The sequence below is a fragment of the Aegilops tauschii genome, chromosome 7, assembly GCF_002575655.3.
Source record: "Aegilops tauschii subsp. strangulata cultivar AL8/78 chromosome 7, Aet v6.0, whole genome shotgun sequence".
In the NCBI taxonomy this organism is placed as follows: domain Eukaryota; kingdom Viridiplantae; phylum Streptophyta; class Magnoliopsida; order Poales; family Poaceae; genus Aegilops; species Aegilops tauschii.
This window is the reverse complement of record NC_053041.3, coordinates 23,735,909-23,743,693: the sequence shown is the minus strand read 5'-3', so window position 1 is coordinate 23,743,693 and position 7,785 is coordinate 23,735,909.

Sequence of the window (7,785 nt, the reverse complement as noted above, 5' to 3'; positions counted from 1 at the left end):
ATGGATATAGCACTATGGGTGGAATAGAATATGATAATGGGGGTAGTTTGGAGAAGACAAAAAAGGAGAAAGTCTCACATTGACGCGGCTAATTAACGGGCTAGGGAGATGCCCATCAATTGATGTCAATGCAAGGAGTAGGGATTGTTGGGGAACGTAGTAATTTCAAAAAAATTCCTACGCACACACAAGATCATGGTGGTGCATAGCAACGAGAGGGGAGAGTGTTGTCCACGTACCCTCGTAGACCGAAAGTGGAAGCGTTAGCACAACGCGGTAGATGTAGTTGTACGTCTTCACGATCCGACCGATCAAGTACCGAACGCACGGCACCTCCGAGTTCAGCACACGTTCAGCCCGATGACGTCCCTCGAACTCCGATCCAGCCGAGTGTTGAGGGAGAGTTTCGTCAGCACGACGGCGTGGTGACGATGATGATGTTCTACCGACGCAGGGCTTCGCCTAAGCACCGCTACAGTATTATCGAGGTGGACTATGGTGGAGGGGGGCACCGCACACGGCTAAAAGATCAAATCAATTGTTGTGTCTCTAGGGTGCCCCCCTGCCCCCGTATATAAAGGAGCAAGGGGGAAGGTGCGGCCGGCTAGGAGGAGGCGCACCAGGCCTCCCTTCCTTGTTGGATTAGGAGAAGGGGGGAAGGAGGAAGAGGAGAAGTAGGAAATGGGGGCGCCCCCCCCCCCCCCCCCGCCCCTCCTTGTCCAATTCGGACTAGAGGGGGAGGGGGTGCACGGCCTGCCCTGGCCGCCCCTCCTCTTCTCCACTAAGGCCCACTATGGCCCATTAAACCCCCGGGGGGGTTCCGGTAACCCCCGGTACTCCGGTAAAATCCCGATTTCACCCGGAACACTTCTAATATCCAAATATAGGCTTCCAATATATCAATCTTCATGTCTCGACCATTTCGAGACTCCTCGTCATGTCCGTTATCACATCCGGGACTCCGAACAACCTTCGGTACATGAAAACATATAAACCCATAATATAACCGTCATCGAAACTTTAAGCGTGCGGACCCTACGGGTTCAAGAACTATGTAGACATGACCGAGACACGTCTCCGGTCAATAACCAATAGCGGAACCTGGATGCTCATATTGGCTCCCACATATTCTACGAAGATCTTTATCGTTCAGACCGCATAACAACATACGTTGTTCCCTTTGTCATCGGTATGTTACTTGCCCGAGATTCGATCGTCGGTATCTCAATACCTAGTTCAATCTCGTTACCGGCAAGTCTCTTTACTCATTCCGCAATACATCATCCGGCAACTAACTCATTAGTTGCAATGCTTGCAAGGCTTAAGTGATGTGCATTACCGAGTGGGCCCAGAGATACCTCTCCGACAATCGGAGTGACAAATCCTAATCTCGAAATACGCCAACGCAACGAGTACCTTCGGAGACACCTGTAGAGCACCTTTATAATCACCCAGTTACGTTGTGACGTTTGGTAGCACACAAAGTGTTCCTCCGGTAAACGATAGTTGCATAATCTCATAGTCATAGGAACATGTATAAGTCATGAAGAAAGCAATAGCAACATACTAAACGATCGAGTGCTAAGCTAACGGAATGGGTCAAGTCAATCACATCATTCTCCTAATGATGTGATCCCGTTAATCAAATGACAACCCATGTCTATGGCTAGGAAACATAACCATCTTTGATCAACGAGCTAGTCAAGTAGCGGCATACTAGTGACACTCTGTTTGTCTATGTATTCACACAAGTATTATGTTTCCAGTTAATACAATTCTACCATGAATAATAAACATTTATCATGATATAAGGAAATAAATAATAACTTTATTATTGCCTCTAGGGCATATTTCCTTCAGTCTCCCACTTGCACTAGAGTCAATAATCTAGATTACACAGTAATGATTCTAACACCCAAGGAGTCTTGGTGCTGATCATGTTTTGCTCGTGGAAGATGCTTAGTCAACGGGTCTGCAACATTCAGATCCGTATGTATCTTGCAAATTTCTATGTCTCCCACCTGGACTAGATCCCGGATGGAATTGAAGCGTCTCTTGATGTGCTTGGTTCTCTTGTGAAATCTGGATTCCTTCGCCAAGGCAATTGCACCAGTAGTGTCACAAAAGATTTTCATTGGACCCGATGCACTAGGTATGACACCTAGATCGGATATGAACTCCTTCATCCAGACTCCTTCATTTGCTGCTTCCGAAGCAGCTATGTACTCCGCTTCACACGTAGATCCCGCCACGATGCTTTGTTTAGAACTGCACCAACTGACAGCTCCATCGTTCAATGTAAACACGTATCTGGTTTGTGATTTAGAATCGTCCGAATCAGTGTCAAAGCTTGCATCGACGTAACCATTTACGACTAGCTCTTTGTCACCTCCATAAATGAGAAACATATCCTTAGTCCTTTTCGGGTATTTCAGGATGTTCTTGACCGCTGTCCAGTGATCCACTCCTGGGTTACTTTGGTACCTCCCTGCTAAACTTATAGCAAGGCACACATCAGGTCTGGTACACAGCATTGCATACATGATAGAGCCTATGGCTGAAGCATAGGGAACATCTTTCATTTTCTCTCTATCTTCTGCAGTGGTCGGGCATTGAGTATTACTCAACTTCACACCTTGTAACACAGGCAAGAACCCTTTCTTTGCTTGATCCATTTTGAACTTCTTCAAAACTTTGTCAAGGTATGTGCTTTGTGAAAGTCCAATTAAGCGTCTTGATCTATCTCTATAGATCTTGATGCCCAATATATAAGCAGCTTCACCGAGGTCTTTCATTGAAAAACTCTTATTCAAGTATCCCTTTATGCTATCCAGAAATTCTATATCATTTCCAATCAACAATATGTCATCCACATATAATATCAGAAATGCTACAGATCTCCCACTCACTTTCTTGTAAATACAGGCTTCTCCAAAAGTCTGTACAAAAACAAATGCTTTGATCACACTATCAAAGCGTTTATTCCAACTACGAGAGGCTTGCACCAGTCCATAAATGGATCGCTGGAGCTTGCACACTTTGTTAGCTCCCTTTGGATCGACAAACCTTCCGGTTGCATCATATACAACTCTCCTTCCAGAAATCCATTCAGGAATGCAGTTTTTACATCCATTTGCCAAATTTCATAATCATAAAATGCGGCAATTGCTAACATGATTCGGACAGACTTAAGCATCACTACGGGTGAGAAGGTCTCATCATAGTCAATCCCTTGAACTTGTCGAAAACCTTTCGCGACAAGTCGAGCTTTATAGACAGTAACATTACCGTCAGCGTCAGTCTTCTTCTTGAAGATCCATTTATTCTCAATGGCTTGCCGATCATCGGGCAAGTCAACCAAAGTCCACACTTTGTTCTCATACATGGATCCCATCTCAGATTTCATGTCCTCAAGCCATTTTGCGGAATCTAGGCTCACCGTCGCTTCTTCATAGTTTGTAGGTTCGTCATGGTCTAGTAACATAACCTCCAGAACAGGATTACCGTACCACTCTGGTGCGGATCTTACTCTGGTTGACCTACGAGCTTCAGTAACAACTTGATCTGAAGTTCCATGATCATCATCATTAACTTCCTCACTAATTGGTATAGACGTCACAGGAACCGGTTTCTGTGATGAACTACATTCCAATAAGGGAGTAGGTACGGTTACCTCATCAAGTTCTACTTTCCTCCCACTCACTTCTTTCGAGAGAAACTCCTTCTCTAGAAAGGATCCATTCTTAGCAACGAATGTCTTGCCTTCGGATCTGTGATAGAAAGTGTACCCAACAGTCTCCTTTGGGTATCCTATGAAGACACATTTATCCGATTTGGGTTCGAGCTTATCAGGTTGAAGCTTTTTCACATAAGCATCGCAGCCCCAAACTTTAAGAAATGACAACTTTGGTTTCTTGCCAAACCACAGTTCATAAGGCGTCGTCTCAACGGATTTCGATGGTGCCCTATTTAACGTGAATGCAGCCGTCTCTAAAGCATAACCCCGAAATGATAGCGGTAAATCAGTAAGAGACATCATAGATCGCACCATATCTAGTAAAGTACGATTACGATGTTCGGACACACCATTATGCCGTGGTGTTCCGGGTGGTGTGAGTTGCGAAACTATTCCGCATTGTTTCAAATGTAGACCAAACTTGTAACTCAAATATTCTCCTCCATGATCAGATCGTAGAAACTTTATTTTCTTGTTACGATGATTTTCAACTTCACTCTGAAATTCTTTGAACTTTTCAAATGTTTCAGACTTATGTTTCATTAAGTAGATATACCCATATCTACTTAAATCATCTGTGAAGGTGAGAAAATAACGATACCCGCCGCGAGCCTCAACATTCGTCGGACCACATACATCTGTATTATGATTTCCAACAAATCTGTTGCTCGCTCCATAGTTCCGGAGAACGGCGTTTTAGTCATCTTGCCCATGAGGCATGGTTCGCAAGTACCAAGTGATTCATAATCAAGTGATTCCAAAAGTCCATCAGTATGGAGTTTCTTCATGCGCTTTACACCAATATGACCCAAACGGCAGTGCCACAAATAAGTTGCACTATCATTATCAACTCTGCATATTTTGGCTTCAACATTATGAATATGTGTATCACTACTATCGAGATTCATCAAAAATAGACCACTCTTCAAGGGTGCATGACCATAAAAGATATTACTCATATAAATAGAACAACCATTATTCTCTGATTTAAATGAATAACCGTCTCGCATCAAACAAGATCCAGATATAATGTTCATGCTCAACACTGGCACCAAATAACAATTATTTAGGTCTAATACTAATCCCGAAGGTAGATGTAGGTAGCGTGCCGACGGCGATCACATCGACTTTGGAACCGTTTCCTACGCGCATCGTCACCTCGTCCTTGGCCAGTGTTCGCTTAATCCGTAGTCCCTGTTTTGAGTTGCAAATATTAGCAACATAACCAGTATCAAATACCCAGGTGCTACTGCGAGCTCTGGTAAGGTACACATCAATAACATGTATATCACATATACCTTTGTTCACCTTGCCATCCTTCTTATCCGCCAAATACTTGGGGCAATTCCGCTTCCAGTGACCAGTCTGCTTGTAGTAGAAGCACTCAGTCTCAGGCTTGGGTCCAGACTTGGGTTTCTTCTCTTGAGCAGCAACTTGCTTGTTGTTCTTCTTGGAGTTCCCCTTCTTCTTCCCTTTGCCCTTTTTCATGAAACTGGTGGTCTTATTAACCATCAACACTTGATGCTCCTTGATTTCTACCTCCGCGGCTTTTAGCATTGCGAAGAGCTCGGGAATCGTCTTATCCATCCCTTGCATGTTATAGTTCATCACGAAGCTCTTGTAGCTTGGTGGCAGTGATTGAAGAATTCTGTTAATGACGCTATCATCCGGAAGATTAACTCCCAGTTGAATCAAGTGATTGTTATACCCAGACATTCGGAGTATATGCTCACTGACAGAACTATTCTCCTCCATCTTGCAGCTGTAGAACTTATTGGAGACTTCATATCTCTCAATCCGGGCATTCGCTTGAAATATTAACTTCAACTCCTGGAACATCTCATATGCTCCATGACATTCGAAACGTCGTTGAAGTCCCGGTTCTAAGTCGTAAAGCATGGCACACTGAACTATCGAGTAGTCATCAGCTTTGCTCTGCCAGACGTTCATAACATCTGGTGTTGCTCCTGCAGCAGGTTTGGCACCTAGCGGTGCTTCCAGGAAGTAATTTTTCTGTGCAGCAATGAGGATAATCCTCAAGTTACGGACCCAGTCTGTGTAATTGCTACCATCATCTTTCAACTTTGCTTTCTCAAGGAACGCATTAAAATTCAACGGAACAACAGCACGGGCCATCTATCTACAATCAACATAGACAAGCAAGATACTATCAGGTACTAAGTTCATGATAAATTTAAGTTCAATTAATCATATTAGTTAAGAACTCCCACTTAGATAGACATCCCTCTAATCCTCTAAGTGATCACGTGTTCCATATCAACTAAACCATAACCGATCATCGCGTGAAATGGAGTAGCTTTCAATGGTGAACATCACTATGTTGATCATATTTACTATATGATTCACGCTCGGCCTTTCGGTCTCAGTGTTCCGAGGCCATATCTGCATATGCTAGGCTCGTCAAGTTTAACCTGAGTATTCTGCGTGTGCAAAACTGGCTTGCACCCATTGTAGATGGACGTAGAGCTTATCACACCCGATCATCACGTGGTGTCTGGGCACGACGAACTTTGGCAACGGTGCATACTCAGAGAGAACACTTTTATCTTGAAATTTAGTGAGAGATCATCTTATAATGCTACCGTCAATCAAAGCAAGATAAGGTGCATAAAAGATAAACATCACATGCAATCAATATAAGTGATATGATATGGCCATCATCATCTTGTGCTTGTGATCTCCATCTCCGAAGCACCGTCATGATCACCATCGTCACCGGCGTGACACCTTGATCTCCATCATAGCATCGTTGTCATCTCGCCAATCTTATGCTTCTACGACTATTGCTACCGCTTAGTGATAAAGTAAAGCATTACAGGGCGATTGCATTGCATACAATAAAGCGACAACCATATGGCTCCTGCCAGTTGCCGATAACTCGGTTACAAAACATGATCATCTCATACAATAGAATTTAGCATCATGCTTTGACCATATCACATCACAACATGCCCTGCAAAAACAAGTTAGACGTCCTCTACTTTGTTGTTGCAAGTTTTACGTGGCTGCTACGGGCTGAGCAAGAACCGTTCTTACGTACGCATCAAAACCACAACGATAGTTTGTCAAGTTGGTGCTGTTTTAACCTTCGCAAGGACCGGGCGTAGCCACACTCGGTTCAACTAAAGTTGGAGAAACTGACACCCGCCAGCCACCTGTGTGCAAAGCATGTCAATAGAACCAGTCTCGCATAAGCGTACGCGTAATGTCGGTCCGAGCCGCTTCATCCAACAATACCGCCGAACCAAAGTATGACATGCTGGTAAGCAGTATGACTTATATCGCCCACAACTCACTTGTGTTCTACTCGTGCATATGACATCTACGCATAAAACCAGGCTCGGATGCCACTGTTGGGGAACGTAGTAATTTCAAAAAAATTCCTACGCACACGCAAGATCATGGTGATGCATAGCAACGAGAGGGGAGAGTGTTGTCCACGTACCCTCATAGACCGAAAGCGGAAGCGTTAGCACAACGCGGTTGATGTAGTCGTACGTCTTCACGATCCGACCGATCAAGTACCGAACGCACAGCACCTCCGAGTTCAGCACACGTTCAGCCCGATGACGTCCCTCGAACTCCGATCTAGCCGAGTGTTGAGGGAGAGTTTCGTCAGCACGACGGCGTGGTGACGATGATGATGTTCTACCGACGCAGGGCTTCGGCTAAGCACCGCTACAGTATTATCGAGGTGGACTATGGTGGAGGGGGGCACCGCACACGGCTAAAAGATCAAATCAATTGTTGTGTCTCTAGGGTGCCCCCTGCCCCCGTATATAAAGGAGCAAGGGGGGAGGTGCGGCCAGCCAGGAGGAGGCGCGCCAGAAGGAGTCCTACTCCCACCGGGAGTAGGACTCCCTCCCTTCCTTGTTGGATTAGGACAAGGGGGAAGGAGGAAGAGGAGAAGAAGGAAAGGGGGGCGCCCCCCCCCCCTCCTTGTCCAATTCGAACTAGAGGGGGAGGGGGGCGCGGCCTGCCCTGGCCGCCCCTCCTCTTCTCCACTAAGGCCCACTATGGCCCATTAA